General features: G+C 39.1%; 1 protein-coding gene and 1 long non-coding RNA gene across 25 annotated transcripts in view; one reads left to right on the top strand and one right to left on the bottom strand.

The window, feature by feature from the left end:
• Window positions 1-5,640, bottom strand: part of LOC109246164 (uncharacterized) — a 74,189-nt gene extending 68,549 nt beyond the window's left edge. For both annotated transcript variants that reach the window (XR_002071230.2, XR_002071229.2), the window contains exon 1: window positions 5,464-5,640. This is a non-coding gene — a long non-coding RNA (uncharacterized LOC109246164). The remainder of the gene's footprint in view (window positions 1-5,463) is intronic.
• ADGRL2 (adhesion G protein-coupled receptor L2) overlaps window positions 1-18,463 on the top strand; it is a 621,134-nt gene that overhangs the window by 250,537 nt on the left and 352,134 nt on the right. The window lies entirely within an intron of this gene.

Below are 18,463 nucleotides of genomic sequence, written 5' to 3'. Positions count from 1 at the left end.
GACCAGCCTGTCAGACTGAGGAGCTATCTAAGAACATGCCAAGTTCTCCATCAATTTATAGATAGATAGATAGATAGATAGACAGACAGACATATATACATATCTAGAGAGAGAGAGAGAGAGAGAGAACTATGATAGGCAATGTGATCACTATTACTGATACAAAAACAAATTATATGGTCCTTTTTAATTTATGTTTGGGGGAGAAGACATGTTAATAAACAATCACAAAAAATAAGACAAACATCATAGCACAGGTGAGTACTTAATGACATAAGAGCACAAAGAAAAGAGTTCTTAACTCTTCCTGAAGTTTGGAAAAAAGTTCAGAAGTTGGTCAATAACAGCTTCACAGAAAAGTTGATAAACAATCTGTGTCAAAAAAGAAGCAGGTACTCACAAGCAAAAGAGGTGAGAAGAGCCATCCCAGGCAGAAGGCATAGCATGGATTCAAACCAGAGCATGCCTAATTCAGGGAATAAAAAGTTGTTCGGTCTGACTGCAGCACATGGTGTATAGGCTGTAGAGTGGGGGAAGAGTCTACTGGAATTCAGCTCAAAATTGCAGCCCAATAAACAAAACTTTATGCCATGCTAAAGGGTTGAGACTTTATCCAGGAAACAGTGGAGAGTCACCAAAATGTTTAATCAGGGGAGTAACATGATCAGAATTGTATCTGAAAAGATAGTCGACATCAGTACTGAAGTCTTGGAAAGTAACAAGAATAGAATAATGGTCATCAGTTATAGTAAAGTTGAGCATTCAAAATGAGTAAGAGCCTCTGCTATGGTAATAAATTAAGGAGAGATCTTAGGAGGTGGCAACCTCAATCTATACAACTTTCCAAGTGCATCCTATCAAATTTGGGTCACAATGATATGGGTGAATAAAAGATTTTTCCAGTATACTTAATAGTAGAAGATAGTATCCTAAGTCAGAATTCCTAGAAATAGGGCTTGAGATTGAAATTTTTCTGAAAATGATTTATTAGGGGAGTGCTTCCAGAAGAGGAACAGGAGAATAGTATAAAAGCACTTAGCCAAGAAAGATGTGGTCTCTGCTGAAAACTAGCTCGGTCTGGTCCCTTGGAGGACTCTGGAACATAAGTTGTACCACAAGGTTAATGCCTCTCATTCCCAGGAAGGGTAACTCTCGGCTGAGTTGGAAATGTTCCACTGAGGGCAAAGCTTCGTCAAGAGTACAGCCATGAGCTGTTAGCAGCCAAACACAGCCACTAGTGGATGGGAGAGACACCAACAACCGCCCTGCACTCCATCCCTCAGGCTGCCCAGACCCACTTGTTTCTTATATCAAGTTTGCTGCTTCCAGGCACAGCTGCTTCAAGATTCTGGTTGGCCACATTTTCTGGGCTGATGCAGAAAAGAAGAGGTAGCAGAGGCTTCGCTTCCCCTACTGCAGTTTGTTCCAAGGCTATGACGTAATCATCATCGTCCTCCTCCATCCCCTTTCTCGATACTCCTCCTTATGGGCTGGTGCTTCTGCAGGTCTACATAGATTGCCTTTAAAGGTAAACCAAGTCATCAGCTCTAGGTATCTGAGCTCCAGCTTACTGTGCTCTGATCAGGTTGTTGTTGCTGTACTTGCCTACTACAGTTAAACAAAGTATGGGAACACCAAAATACATCCCAACAGATCACCTGAGTGACAAACACATTGCTGCTTGCCTCTGATATGCGGCCTCACTGATGCCTCCTCATCATAATCAGGTCAGTTTCTCTGCCAATATAGTAACATTTTTTGTGGTGCCAGCTAGTCTACTGGCACAAAGAGCCCAAAGTAATATGGCAATAGCTTTATGTTTACTGAGACTCTTGCTCTATCCCCTGGTGGGAGTTTCCCTCCACTGGGACCTAAGACCTAAGAACAAAGTTGCAGAGATGGCTCACTGGAAGTGATAGTGAGTGGGTTCATTTTATATATACCCTTTGATTCCTGGACTCATATAGTACATACATATCGGGGATAGAGCACTGTATAATATCTACTGGTTTGAAGTGTATACAAAACCTAGGGCACCTGTGTGGCTCAGTCCATTGAGTATCTGACTCTTGATTTCAGCTCAGTTCATGATCCCAGTGTTGTGGGATCGAGACCCTCATTGGGCTCTGTGGTGAGCATGGAGCCTGCTTGGGATTCTCTTGCTCGCTCTCTCTCTCTCTCTCTCTCTGTCCTACTCTCGCTAGCTCATACTCTCTCTCTCTCTCTCTCTCAAATAAAAAAAAAGTAAAGTGTATACAAAACCCTGAAAGATGGTACTCATCCTCAAAGGAGATCATCTCTATGTTGGTCCCTTAGTGTACCAGAGTAGAATAGGGCCAATGAACCTTAGGCTCATGTGTCCACTGCCATACTCCCTTTGCCATAACGTGAGTCCCTTGGTCCAATTAACATGATGTTATACATATAGTGCACACACATGATGTTATGCAGAATGTCCAGATAGTTCCAGTCCCTGAAGACTATATATTTTTACTAAGCTGGAGAATTAAAAAACACTAAGACGACCCAAGACTGCTGTTGCTCATCCATATGAATGCAACTTCTGATCCTCCCTCCTGATGGGTATTGAAAATAACATATTTGCCAGAACAATACCCACATACCTTATATCCAGTTGATTTACCCTAGTGCATATATCACATACCACAGGGCAGCTGCAATTGAAACTACAACTTGGTTAACTTGGCAGTATTCCACTGTCATCTGCCATGATCCATCTAGTTTGTGTATCATCTAGACTGTTGAATAACATGGAGGAAGCATGGGGATCCTCATCCCTGCATTCTTTAAATCTGTGAGAATGGCACTAATCTGTGCAATTTTCCTTAGGATGTAATCATTGATTTTGATTTACTAACTTGGCAAGGAAGTTAGTTTCAAGGACTTCCACATGGCTTTTGCTAATGCAATAGCCGACTGAGAAAACAATGGTACAATTCTACCACCTTCTAATAGATCCATTCAATTATACATTCAAGGACTAGGTAAATGACCACTGGTGAGCATGTAGATCCAATAGACCCACCATGAAATGAACCTGGGTCAGGACTCTATTTATTTCCCAAAATTTATATATCCCCACTTTAACAGGGATCCATTAGGTGCTCATACCTGTATCTATCTGATAGTCCCAGACAGATCTGGATATCCCTTTTCCCCTAGTGTACAGTGTCCTGAGTAAATAGCTCTTGTCCTTTGGGGGAAGGACTAGGGAGTCATACTTCCCATAATGTTGCAGTTCCTTTCACATGGGACCCAGACTTTCCTTCAGTCAGTGGGTTCTAGGTCTGAGAATTGGCTCAGGTCTGAAGACAGAGCAAGAGATTAAGATTTTCATTCAGTGGCCTGATCTTCAGTCTTTTGCTCATCTATTTTTTTTAACTCTCTTGATTATATATACAAATAATACCCTGATTGTCTGCTCATCTCTCTTTCATAAGGTAACCATTTGCACAGGTACTTTGGAACATCCTCCACCCTCACCCAGAGGACAGCCATTCCAGCCTTGCTTCCCTTTGTGGTGATTGCACCCACTTTGCTTCTGATAGTCAGTGTTGCCCTGTAATCTGGAACCTACCATCCCCATTGCTATTCAACGGACTCCAGTCCTATAACATCATCTCCAACTATCCCTGGTCTAAAAAGAACTATATTTTTCTAGTGTTGGAATCCCCTTCATCAGCAGATTCTTCACCATGTTAATAAACAGACTGTTCTGCAAGCCCTCCTGAGGAACATAGTCAAATATGGATTTTTCAGTCTTACTTAATGGACCCATTTTCCATCTCTATTTCTTATCTGTTTTTTCCTTCCTCCACTATCTATTACTACTACAGTGCTGGGATCTGTAATTTGTTTCATGTGAACCATCACTTTTTCCAAAAAACCAAGAGCTATCCCAGTCTTATATTAGACATATCATCCAGGACCTTGCTATGGTGTTAAATTCTGTGTCACAACACAGTAACCCCATATCTGTGAACAGTTCATACGCTTATATTCTGCCCATGTTGATCCAGCTCCTTCTGAGTCCCCTCCTAGGCATACATGTCAGCCAATGCCTGGCACTTCCTTGGTATATAGCTCCTCTCCTCCCTTAGTAGGTCATTACTTTCCTAGTCGAGAGATGTTGACATGCAACCCTGCGATGGAAAGTACAGACAGACCCTGAAGATTGCTTGGTAAGGAGCCTGCCTCATCTGAGACTTCATTATAGCCTTCAACACAGAGGATCTCTTTTCCAACAAGACAGAAAGATCTTACTAGCCACTGAGACAGACCAAAAGTGTTCAGAAGAACATATAGATTTAGGGTTTTCAATGACCCAAATACCCTTATCTCAAACTTCAAGATGATACTCCTTTTCTTTCAGGGCTCTGACTTTGGCCTAAAAGACTTGTCTCTTTAAATGCTTCTACTGAATCTTTCTGATTCCCACAGTTTGCTTTAAAGTCTGAATAACAGATCTGAGCCCATATGGCAGATAGACTCTTAGATGCCTCCCAATGAGCCCTGTCTCCTGGAATTTACGCCATTGTATAATCTACTCCCTTGAGTATAGCCTGGCCTTCAGATTTGCTTTTAGCCAACAGAATATGGCAAAGGTGATGGGATGTCACTTCCTTGATTAGGCTACATAAGATTGTCACTTTCTTCTTGCTAGCAAAATCCCTCTCTTGATGGCTTTGATGAATTAATAGGACATATTAGAGAGGCCCATGTGCAAGGAACTAAGGATGGCCTTCAGCCAACAGCTCACAAGGAAATGAATCTTGTCAATAATCACAGGAGCTTGCCAGTAGATGTTTTCCCAGTCAAGCCTTCAGGTGAGACTGTGCCCCAAATAACACATTGATCGTGTTATTTAGCCTTCTAAAAGACCCTATAGCAGAGGACCCAGTAAGCCATCCCTCAACTCCTGACCCACAGAAACAGGGAAATAATCAGGGTGTGTTGTTTTAAGCTGTTAAATTTGTGCTAATTTGTTACACAGTAGTAATAACAAATAGCATGTCTTTTTCTCTCTTCAGTGCATGAATGGTACTCACAGTCACCCAAATGCACAGTCCTTACAGTTTCAATTTCTTTATACCTCACAAAACAAAGACCTTAAACTAACTACAGCTTTCCCTTCTACCTCTATCTCAATCCAACTTACCACCATGGATGAAAATTTTAGCCTGGAGTTAGCAAGATTTTTCTAAAAAGGAACTGCTAATAAATATTTTAGGTTTTACAGGCCCCATAGTGTCTGTCTCAAAACTCAGCTCTATCTGACAATACATATACTAATGATACAATACAATACTAATGAATGTGTTCCAATAAAACTTTATTTACAAAAAGCAGTGAGCTGTGTTTAGCCCAAAGATTATAGTTTGCTGACCTCTGATCTTAATCACACTACTACAGAATGTCAGGGACTGACAATATTGTACCTACCACCAGCGACACAGAGGACTCACTGCCATCTTCCTCCAGGATTCCGTCTTAGACTCTGCCTCCTGGGACTGTTCTAATACAATCCATCTTGGCTTCAGTTCTCTAAAAGCAAAATTGAAGAAAAAGATTCTTATAAAAGGGATTTATTGAGGTAGTGCTCTTAGGAGAAGTCAACGGGAGGAGAAAAAGGAGGGCAAGGGAAAAAGCCAAGTAAGGATGTGTGCTCAGCTGAAAACTGTGAGAACCTCATCCTCTGGAGCACCAGAGTTCAATCCATCCTTCAATCCACCTTTTATACTCCACATATATCAGTTAATCATTGGCTGCTGGCTGCCCCCATGGGGGTACATTCCAAGCAAGGCAGCTTCCTTCTCAGAAGATAAAGGCAGCTGTGAGCCTTCAGTAACCACCCCTTACAACAGCTGGAGAATGGGTATTTCTCTATTCCTCCTGTGGGGCAACTTTTACCCCAGTTAAACTCTTCTTAATAGCTGTGAAACATTTTCATTAATTTCTAAATGCAAACAGGATGGTTGAAATAGAAAGAATATTAACGATGCTTAAAGGGATGCAAACCCTTTCTGTTAGTTTTTGTTATATATTCTATAGGTGTTGCTGATTATCACTTTCCTTGGCCTTCTGTCATACTACAACCAACATAGTCAAGGTGGATAAAATTGAAATGATGGTTTGGGGAGCAATTAAGGAAAACATGGGCAGTACCAAGATGCAAAACAAATTGCTCAAAGTTCTCATATCATCCTGTGTTCGCTTTCACGTAGCATAATGGCAATCACCATGGAGACCAGCTGCTTCAGTTTCTCTCCCACTCCATCCCATACTAGCTGTGTGAGCTTGAACAAGTTACCTAAATTTTCCTGCCTCCACTTTCGATCTGTAAAATGGTGCTAATACCACTACCTAGCACATATGGTCATTGTAGGGGAATAACTGAACTATTACATGCAGTGTTTACAACAGTACTTGGTACGTAGTACACACTCAGTAAATGTTAGCTTTACTATTATTATTGGTGGTGTTATATTGATTGTGACCACTAACTTACCTATTGTTATATTCACGTAACTTTTGCAGTGTATCCCTAATTTCACTGTGTGTTTTGGGACCTATTTCTTTTCCCTGCACTTCGAATGCTAGAAAATAGATTAGTCTGCTCTCAAGCAAAAATCCAAGTCTCTTTTTTTTTAACCCCTAAGGGAATTCTGCAAAGAGCCATATTCTTGAGTCCCTTTTGTGGAGAAAGAGTCGGAAGTGTCCCTATGCTTCTAAACGAAAAGCAAGAAAAAAATTTTTTTTTCTCTTTCCACATCTGAGATAATTATCCTTTAGTAATAAAACTTCAAGAGCCTCCAATTTGGGGAAGGTAAAATTATGCCTTCGTTTCCCAGTCTTCATCGTCTGTCTGGCATTTCTACTTCTCTTCATCTTTATAAATCAGTACCTCTCTTCATCTTCATAAAGCACTGCTCAATAAACAAGAAAATAGGAACCAAGCAACAGGGAGATTTGGAAGAAAGATCACAATTATTTGACGAGTGAAACATCTGGAAAGGGATCATGGCCTCATTATCTTTCAAAAATAGTTAATGAAACTCTTCTTTTCATTCACTGATGAATTGTAAATGGAAGTACTTCATCAAACATTAACTAAGAAAATGTACGCCAATGCTGTGGATAAGTCGTCATTCTGCTCCATAAATATTTATTCTGAAGATAGTTTTTAAACCAACCAGCTTCCTTTTTATAAGGAAAATTTAAGTTGGTGTATTTATTTTAGATTATATTGCAGAACTTTTCAACAGTTGGGATTCTTAAAAACATTTGTTCAGTTCCTTTTCCGATTTAAAATTAGTGGCTTAAATAGAATGAATCATAATGTAGTAGGAATTCACTTATCAGGTGAAAGATTGGTCTCACCTATTATGGGGTCTTGCTGTTTCCTTGGCAATGTAAAAGTCTGTCTTAAAAAATTAGAAATCTTTTTGAAATCCTGCTCTTCAGAAGGAAAATATTTAAAATCAATAAGCTATTGGACGGCAAACAACTTTTGAAGGATAACTAAGCTAAAGAACTAAATTATTTCAACTCAAACGTGATTATGCCTTTCTGGTTTAAAAACTCCTTTTCATGAGGACTTAAGTATAATATAATAAGGAACAACTGGTGTCATGTGAGCCAACAAATGCATTAAACATCAACACACTGCATTGTGTCTATTTGATTCAATCACCAAACACTTATTGAGCACCGCCTAAATGCCAGGGACTGTGACAGGTGCTAACGATGCAAAAATGAAATGGTGGTTACTGCCTTCAGGGAATTCATAGTCTAATGCAGGTGACAGCCACTGTGCCAACTACCTATAATCCAGTATGACAAGTGCTGTACTAGCAGCATCAGCTAAGTATTATGGGAGTAGGGGAAAAAGTGACTGTCCAAATGTGGTTTAAAATTGGGAAATGCAATAAGAACCTTTTAAGAACCAAAGATCACCAAAAAAAAAAAAAAAAAAAAAAAAAAAAAAAAAAGTGGCCAGTACATGAATGAAGATTAGCAAAAGGCTTCCTGGGAACAAATAGGAAAACACTTAACTGTAACCTCCCAGGAAAAGCAGGAGAGTAAAATCGTTTAAAGAGCCACAAGATTGCGAGCACTGTCCCTATTTTAACATCTCAGGAATTTTTTGATGGGAACTCAATTGTGACTCTAATGACAGACCTCATTCTGTGCAATAGTATCCCTGTAACTCTGAATGTGCTAAATTTCACTGAAATCATTAGCAATTACAAAAGATCATTATTTCAACATGGCAGAGTCAACCACATGCTAAAACTAAACTTGCACTGTGGTCTATTCAGTTCTGGAGTAAATGTGGTCACAATCGATTAATATCTAAGAAAATTATGGTGTGACAAAAAGTGAAATGCTCGGCTCTTCATTCAGTTAATAAAACTCATTTAGTCGGCAAGATATAATTACACGAACCTGCAATGTGAATGTATTGCTTTGGCATTTGCTTTCATATCTTTTTAGGCTGTTAAATATATTGCCAACCACGGTTCTTTATCTGACTTATCTTTTCCCCCATTTTGCTTCCAGAATGCATAGGTTTTACTTTTTTTTTTCTAGACAGGTTTCTGAGTAAGGAGGTTAAAGTGTATGAAGCGAAAAAAAGCATTTTTTTTTCCTGAAAAATTTCCCACACATTTTATTTGGGAGGTATCACACAAGGTTGAATAGTCTTTAATTCTCTGCTCAATGTTCAACTTGCTTTTTTGGTTGGTAAGAGGACACTACCATGTAAAACTTCAGCTCCTTAAACTTTCCTTCTGTCTGTCTTTGAACTGTCTGGCTTGGGTCAGCAAGATTTTTTTTTTAATCTTTTTGAATATTTGAATAATGTGATCAACTTTTAAAAGCACTCTACAAAATAAAGATTTAAAGTCGGTCCCTGCCCTGTGAATTTATAATAGAATGAAAAGGCACCTTCCAAACAAAGAAAAGATGGAAAGATATTCTTCCCTAGAAAAGTAAGTGACAATAGGGAAAAGCCAGTCGTCTCTTTTTTAATCCTTTGTCTTTGACATCTGTCATTTTGGGGAGAGGGTTATGTGGGTGTTGGGTGGTATTACAGTAGCAGTTGAAAAGTTCTCTTCACCTCGTGGTGCGAATTCTTTACCCTTTGTCAATAACTTCCTATCTTACATTATTAATTTCAGATATTTTTCTCTTTAGCTCACAGCTAGAGAATTTTATTTGCAAATATTTTACGCCCTTGAATTAAAGTTTGTAAAACACAATAGCAGCAACAATAATAACAATTAAAATGTATGAATTTATTAGTGTTGCACAATTTTCAAAGCATATATATACACATATATATGTGTATGTATGTATATATATACATATACATGTATGTATATATATGTATATATATATATACATACACATATATATGTATGTATATATATTCATTTGATCCTCACAGTAACTGTGTGGATAGGTAGGGCAGGTATATTGTTTTTCTTTTACATGTGAGAAACTTCAATACTTTGACTGGGTTCCCTCAGAAGCGTATTCTAACACAAGGCACAGTAATTCCCCCTTATCTGCAGAGGATACGTTCCCAAGATCCCCAGTGGATGCCCAAAACCATTGTAGTACCAAACCCTACAGAGACTTTTTTCCTGTACCACACACCTATGATAAAGTTTAACTTATGAATTAGGCACAGCAAGAGATTAACAACAATAACTGATAATAAAATAGAACAATCAAAACAAGATGCTGTAATGAAGGTTCTGTGAATGTGGTCTCTCTCTCTCAAAATACTGTGTTATATTGTATTCACCTTTTTTCTTGTGGAGCTGTGAGATAAAACGCTTCCATGATGACATGAAGTGAAATGAATGACGTAGGCATGGTGACAAAGGGCTAGGCTACTGCTGACCTTCCGACAACACCTCAAAAGGAGCATGTCTGCTGCCAGATTGCCATTGACTGCAGGCAACTGAAACCATGGAAAGTGAAACCCAGATAAAGAGAGACTATTGAAATTTATTCGGGAGCCGATCCCAGGAAACAATGGCAAGGCGCGAGAAATGAGACAGGGAGTGGAAAAAAGGCAGTAAAAAGTGCATTTTCGAGGCAGTTCCAATTTGGCAACTGGAGCTCAATCCTGCTGGGGTCCCCTAAAAGATGGTGTAGGACACAACTTGGTATCAGCCCAGCCAAGGGGCAAACAAGCTGGTGTATTTATCTACCAACTCCCCATTCATCTTTGGTTGAAATTGGCCACCAGAGAAAACAATTCTAGGGCATTTCTGGCTTGCTTTATTTGCAAAGTGAGCTTATTCTCAGAGAAAAAAAAAAAAAAGCCCTCAGCCCCAGAGTCACTGGTGTCAGTCTTCAGGTGCGGAGGTGGATGCTGAGTGAATGTAGGTAGGGCCAGATGAAGTCGGCTGACCAGCCTCAGCAATGGTGGGACTCATCAATCCAAAGTCACACATCTAATGTAGGCAAGGCCAGGAAGCGAGTGGGTAGGTACCCTGATACAGTAAAATAGATGGCATTCCTTGTGCTCAAAGCATACATTTGGAGAGAGAAGAGAGAATATATGAAACCATGGAAAAGTATTCTTTGAAAAGGTCTTACAGTAATTGGAGATGTATTTGCCCTGTACATATAGTAAAATTATTCAAAACCTGCAGCTTTTATAGAATGCAAAGAAATATCAATCCATGATCCTTTATACAGCAAACATGCTAATATCCTGCCAAAATACATCGCCAAGGCTTTCAGTCCAGTTGAGGCATATTGCCAAGGACAGTGGAACAATTTTAGTATTTACAAGCACCATAATATATTTAAAGGACATGTATATTGCAGAAAATTATGACAAACATCATGTAGACAAGTCATGGCCAATGCGTATGTGCAACCACTTGATAGCCTCTTCGCACCAGCATCACTCACTCTCTGGTAGTAGTGGGTGTTCACAGTTGTGAAATATTTGCATACAGATGTGAAGGTATTCTTGCGGCTTACTCAATAAACCAGAATGGGGCTTTATGCACCCCTGAGTTTTCAATTAATGTTGTTGACAGAATGAATGGCTATTTATGCCAACCAGCCTTTCATGTTCATTCATGGTATACAATACCTAAGTCTTAAAGACCTCATCTAAATGCCTCCCCTCTTAGGAGGGTGCTTATAGATTCCATTGTATATATATGGGGTAGCATAAGGTTCAATGATTCTATCTAATCAGCAGAGTGAAACTTACATTTTAGCAAAGCCTCCTGAAGCCTTTGTTCTGCAATGGGGCATTATCCTACAACTTCTACAATAAGTCAAATGTCTGCACAAAGATCTTAGACAACCAATGTCTGAACTTAACTTTCCCAAATATCTATATCTATATCTATCTATCGATCTATCTATCGATCTATCTCTATATCTATAGATATAGAGATATATCTATATCTATATATATATAGAGAGAGAGAGAGATCTATAGATATAGAGATAGATAGATCGATAGATAGATCGATAGATAGATCCCATCCTCACCATATCCTAACACTCAAACACTTGGGAAAAAGATACCTACACAGGAAAATTGTTTTCATGGTAAACCCCTAGTACACTCATCTCTCTGACTGTGTGAATAGCACATAGTTGGAACCCAATAAATGCTTGATGAACTTAATCAACAAGCAAGTTGCAAAACTATCACCCTTGGCCACCGTATGATCTAAGTTTTCTATAACATCATATTAGTTTCTGAACCATGAAAGGTAAAAGCAAGGACCCTCCTTTACCTTAGCCACCCCCAAAATCTTTTCAAGCAGGGAAAGAAATATGGAAATGTTATCTCAGATAGGTGTTCATGGTAGATGAGTGGAATACCACCTTTCTTTTTTTTTTTTTTAGTATTTTTTAAAGTTTATTTATTTATTTTGAGAGAGAGGGAGAGAATGAGCAGGAAAGGGAGAGAGGGAGAGTGAGAATCTGAAGCAGGCTCTGTGCTGTCACAGAGCCTGATGCAAGGCTTGATCTCACAAAACATGAGATTATAACCTGAGCTGAAATCAAGAGTCAGACGCTTAACCGAGTAAGCCACTCAAGTGCCCCAGAATACCACTTTTCTACTTGGATTAGGGATGGAGAATTCCATTGGGTGTAGTCATCATTCATTTTAATTAAAATCAGAACAGTAATTTTTCCTTCTATACAGTTTTTTTAAGAACTTTCACAAATATATGAGGTCTTTTTCCTTGCACGTCAGCCCTATGAAGTGACTGAGGAATACTCTCTATTTTTCAGATGAGAAAACTGAGTCATTAAGCTTAAGTGATGGTCCCAAATTTACATATTTAAATGGGAAAAAAGCCAGACTTCCATGCAGGTGACCTCAGAAACTGGGATACTGGTGCAAGCTTCTCATACATAATCTAACATAGCACATTTTAGAGGTTCAAACTATGTTTCCTAAGTTTTAAGATGCCACATAAAAAAATGCAGACATGTTTATTTACTTCTGCAAAGCAAATTAAATGTGTAGTCCATGCATTATTGATGTCTATTATTTTAATTCCTAAGAAGTATGTGTATCAAATTGCCTTTAAAAGAGAAACTATTAAAAAAAACTTGTATTTACATGCCTTATTAGTTTACGCTCAAGTATTTATTTTACCGCTAACTTTAGGACAGTGATATGACATGACACTATTTTCAAAATATGAGCTGTTGTTCCTGGAGCACAGATCAGTGCTTGCACACCAAGGGTGTCCAGGCTGGGCTGAGAAGATACCAAGGTTAGAGGCTCCTCATTAAGGGTTCATGTGCAACAAGCAAAGAAGTCAGGCTAAATGGTCACCAAAGGCCTGAACTGTCAACTAACCTCAAAAGATTTTTTTTAGTTTTTACAACCTTTTCCCAACAGTTCTAGAAAAACCTCAGTCGTCCTAACCCATATGTAACTTTTTTCTTTTCAAGTAACGTTCATGTTCTCCTGAAATTTTTCTCCTGCTCTATGGCCAGCACAGACAACTAGGGACAGACAGGCCCAGCATAGACCCCAGGCCTCTTAGAGCTAATTTAGGGCAAAGGCAGACAGATGCCTCAGGCAAATATTCAGAGGACTCTCAGGAACTCCAACAGCAGGGGAAATCACTGCCTGATTTCCAGTTATACACTATGACTATCAGAATTTTAAGTCTGAAAGAGAACTTAGAGATTATTTAAAATGATACACTCATTGACTAGATTAGGAAGTTCTCTGAGAACTTCTATGCCTCACCCAAGTCAACGGCAAAGCTAGAGATAAAATACACCACTCAGAGTGAAATAAAATACATTTATTTGTTTCAAAACATGAACTATAATCAAGGCAGACTAGGGGTGAAGCTTGTGGGCCAGAGTGAAGAGCACAAGATTTCCAAGTAAATCTTGATTTACTTAGAAGCCTTGAGATGGAATAGAACCAGTCAGTTTGGCCTCCCTGCCTAAATAATGAGGTTAATATTTATTTCTGAAAAGGCTTAGATCTATCATCTAAAGCCTTAAATCATATCCATTCAATGCCAGGCTTAAGCATTATAGTAATGAAAAGGAACAGCCAGTCTGAAACACAGAGGCTGATGATAGATGCTAAAATAATGAGTATGCTACCACCCCGTGCATAGGTGATCATCGGTGAGGGAAGGGCCTGACTAACAACTGCTTTCTCCTTGGTGCAGTGTAGAGTTGAGCTGGATGATTTATAAACCTCAACACATTGAAGACCAAAAAAATAAATCATTAAGGAGCATAGCTCGTGATTCAACTTGCTTTTTTTTTTTCCTAACATGGGTAATAAATCGTGTGGGCGTTAATAATTTATAGGAGATGTTGTTATAATGTGAGAATATTAACTTTGGCGAGTCTTTTAATTTGCTTGTGATGTCAACAGTGTGCTGAAGTGTTTCTTCTACGGGACAGCAATGCCACTGGTGCACGATTGTATTTTGACACTTCAGTCAGAGGCTCCTGGGGACTAGATGAGACAGTTCACTTTAGCACTGAGCTTATCAATTTGGTGCACGTCCCTCAGGAATTACATGCCACAAAGAGAATTAAACAGAATGGTTTGAAAGCACTTAGAATCATAACACAGTCACATACAACCCTTTTTCCCCCTGTTCTTTTGGAAGCATAACCTAACAAAGGCCATTTTATTTCCGCCCGGGACTACCCTTTGGGTTTGCAAGAAAAAAAAAAATAGATAAAAGAGAAAATTTAAAAACTGACAGATTACAACCCCAGGAAAGCCACTAAAATATTCTAGATTCATCTGGGAATGTAGTAGATCCCTTGCCAGTTAATAATGTACTTCACAGATTCCATCAGATGTTTTCTCATCATTCCACAACTGTGTGATGATAGTGACCCTCTCCTACTTCAGAAATCATTCCTCACTGTGCTGCCTGTGTTTTCAGTCTGTAAGGAAAGAGCTATGCAACCATTTAGTGAACATGAGAGCCAGAAAAGCATACACACAGAGGAAAAAGGAAACAGAAGGAGAGAAAAAGGAAGAGGAAACAGTTCAAGAGATAATGTGTGAGGAAAGAGTGCCTGGATGACAGGACTGAAGAAGCAGAGAGCATCATCAAGTTTCCATTCCCAAATTCTAACTTCAATCTAGAAGCCATGCTATGTAAATAAACACCTACATCTTTTCATGTTTCAAATCAACATCTCCCAATATATAGGTTTGAAAAACTGAAAATGAAGTGACCAACACAGAAGGAAACCAGCTGAATGACAGAGCATAGGAAGCCTTGGTGGTGAAGTGAAGAAGGCTAGTGTTACAATATCATCACATGATGGTGGGAAGTTAATGAATGAATGGAAAAACGAACCAAATCAATGAATTAGAGCTAGGTCTCTCTCACTCTTGTGTTTCTAATAGCTATTCCTATGTCTTTGAGTTTTCATTAGAATATATTTCCTTTGACCTGAAATATAGTTTCTCTCTTTTAATAAACCTGAACCTAAGCTGAATTTAGGCCTTTCTCTCATAACCCAAACCCAAGAAATGCTCACCAATCTCAGTTGGCTATTTATTCTTTGAGCTAGCACTTTGTTCTGCTTCTAATACAGGTTCTAACTCAAGGTTTGGTTCTCTTCAAAGATGGTGTGTGTGCGTGTGTGTGTGTGTGTGTGTGTGTGTGTGTGTGTGTGTGTGTGTGTTTGGGTAATGATATGTGCATTACAACATGTTTACTTGTTCTCCAGAAAATGCAGATGTGTTATCTATGCAATAAAGCCCTTTCATAAATCAACCTATAATAACAATGCCAATGCCCAGTCTGACCCACAGGATACCATTCATTTCTGACATATTAAAAGGAACTTAGAAATTACAAGCTTTTAAAACTGTTTTCTTGTATTTGACAGGCCTAGCCCTTAATCAATCCCTGACATTCTGAAGAATGCTAACATGTGGACTATTACATGGTAACCTGTGCTATAGAGAGAAAACGAAAGATACTCAGGAAGAAAGAACAGTTGGGGAAAATAGTTTACAATTACCAACATTTGACTACAAGTGCAGTATTTTTTATACCCAACAAAAGAAGGTGGGGAAGCAAAAGCTACTTTATTGAAGGCTAGTCCTATTCCTTCACTTTTCTTAAAGGCAGTCTGACTTATTTATTAAAGTCTAAATAAATTAAGCAGTTTGGTTAGTGCTACGGTTTTTTTAATTTTGTTTAAGGAACATTTTTTAAAGATTTTTAAGTGATCTCTATACCCAATGTGGGGCTCGAACTCACAACTCTGAGATCAAGAGTTGCATGCTGAATCAACTGAGCCAGTGAGGCCCCCCAAGGAACATCTTTTTGCTGGTTAATCTTACATAGAGCCCAATATTTTACATGAAGTGTGGAGGTGCTACTTTGGTTGAAATAGAGGAAATCTAGAGCTCTCTGTCCTTGACTTCCTGTGGGCCGGGCTCTCCATAGACTCCTGGAGTGCAACGAGGTACAGCTTGAAAACCCTCAGGTTAGAGCATAGCACAAAGGCAAGTACAAGTTGCATTCCAATCAAAATCAAATAGTTAAGGGCAAAGCAGATTGTCAGAGCACCAGGCAAGAGCGCCAACTGCAAGCAACCACCTCACACTGTTCCCGTTTTCATGACCAAGTACGAGGAACTGAGGAGCCATCAAGCCCAGGACTGTGGGTTTGGGAATAAAAAACACCCATTGCTAAAACTGGAACAGTCTTGGGCAAATCAAGACAGTTTATCCCCCTAATGAGGGGACCCTCCGTGACAGCCCAGGTAACAAGTCTACTCTTGTCCTCTGATGTTGAGAGGGTAGAAACAGCAACATCTTCCCCCAGAAAACATAGCCCGTTAGGAGTCAGCTGAGCTATATGCGGTTGGTATTGGAGAGCTCTAGGTTTTTGACGGAGAAAGGCATGGGGGAAACAATGAGAAAGTACCCCTGTTATAAACCACAACACAGAAGGCAGGTATACAAATACATACCCATACACTGAGAAAGATTTAATGTGTTTATTCTTATCACCAATTGATAACAATTGGTAATGAGTAATAAGTAAATGTGTTGTAATGCACATACCACCCCACACCACACACGCGCGTGCACACACACACACACACACACACCCCAAAGACCAGTTGGAGGTCTTTTCACTCCAAATTTAGTGCTCACTGTCCTACTAACCACATAACCTGGGGATATGATTTAGGGTCACTGATGAGGACAGCGTAGGGGCAGCAATTCCCTCAGATGCTATAATGTCTGCCATCCAAGGTCAACACAAAGAGCCTTTCCCCAAGCTGCAAATCCTTTTGTATCAGCCCTGCCTGTGGAGATTGGGCTCTGCTTAATTACAAGGCTGAATTCTAAATGTGCTTGGTGTTTGTCAAGTCAGGAAGAGAGAAAACTATCCTGTCTGTGATTTATGTGTGCCCAATGACAAACTAGATTATTCAAGTGAGAAGAGCAGATGGCCCCAAAACAAGACAGTTATGGCCCACAATTATAATAATTATAGCACCCAGTGGATCTCCAGGATATCAGGAGAGCAAGGAATCTAACAGTCACCCCAAAGACACTTAAAGGAAAAGGAGTTTAAACTAAACCCCAACTAATAAAACATGTCGAGACCCTTCTTCAACAAGATGAAAAGGTTTATTTCCTCATAGTAGAAGACAGCACCACAGGGAGACTGTGTCGTGAGTAGACCATGGCCCCAGGCAGGACTTGCAGTTTCTCTGGGAATGTCATCAGCTACTTCTGTGAACATCAACTTTGTGAGCAAGGACATTGCACTGATTTAGGTTATCTTGGGAGAAACCTAACTTCTCAAGGGCTGATTTACATCAGTCATTTTTGTCCCTTATTTCCAATGCCGACAGTCTGGTTCTATTGTCTGTGACGATTAGATTTTGCAGTCTTGAAAATAGCCATGCAAATTACCAAAGTGTTTTCCATTTGAGACCTTATACGTATTTGAATAAAATCAACTTGAAGCTGTTAAGTGGAATTAAATAAAATAGGCTAAATCTGATGACTGAAATTTTAAAACTTCTGTAAGAGACTCCCCCTATCCCAACCAACCCTTTTATTAATGGCCAATTGTAAATGACTTTCGCAAATGGAAACACCATTTGTCACTTTTTTTAACAAGTACTGCACTGTACTGTCTCAACTCCCCCCACTCAATTTAAGCATCAAGATTTATAGCTCATCGTGAGCTCCTCTATCTCTCTGTTCCTTCTTTGTACCTCTCCAAATGCTCAAGCAGCTTTTTTTAGAATAGAGTGAAGATAGTTTGTACTATGCTCATGCAGAGCATTCTGAGACTTGACTTTCAAAAATTTGTATTCTCCCCCAAAATATAGTTTGTGCTCCTTCTCTCTGGCCCCAGCATCATCCATATTCTATAGGAGCCTACTCTTTCTTTCAACTTTCCCACTTTACGTATCCTTGGTTTTGTTTTCAGTTTTTCACTACTATACAACCATTCTGTATGTATAATCTTGATTGGCTGGTAAAGATTTATTTGCCACATAGCAACCAGTTACAGTAAGATTTCCAAACTATTTCATTTCACTTGATTGTTTTTCAAGGTGCGACCAAATTTTGGTCATCAGCAAATTGCTTTAGTATTTATTTTATCTGGATAGAGGAGAATTTTATCAAAGATTACAGACTTATGACACAATGTATGTATAGACCAATGAATACAGTAGACTACCAAGAAATGACTCCTATATGCATAAATTCACACACACACACACACACACACACACACACACACACACCCCTGAGGCTCCGGTGTAGCCTATATTAATCAAATATCTATTTGCTTTTGTTTGGTTAATTTATTTATACCTAGAACTCAAGAATTTGGGTATGAACCTAATTTTTTTCCTCTCTCTGCCTATGTCTTTATTTTTA

The sequence above is a fragment of the Panthera pardus genome, unplaced genomic scaffold (genome assembly GCF_024362965.1).
Source record: "Panthera pardus isolate Hobbes unplaced genomic scaffold, ASM2436296v1 HiC_scaffold_11, whole genome shotgun sequence".
Lineage (NCBI taxonomy): Eukaryota > Metazoa > Chordata > Mammalia > Carnivora > Felidae > Panthera > Panthera pardus.
The sequence above is the reverse complement of the archived record's forward strand: the minus strand, read 5'-3'. Positions and strand labels throughout refer to the sequence as shown.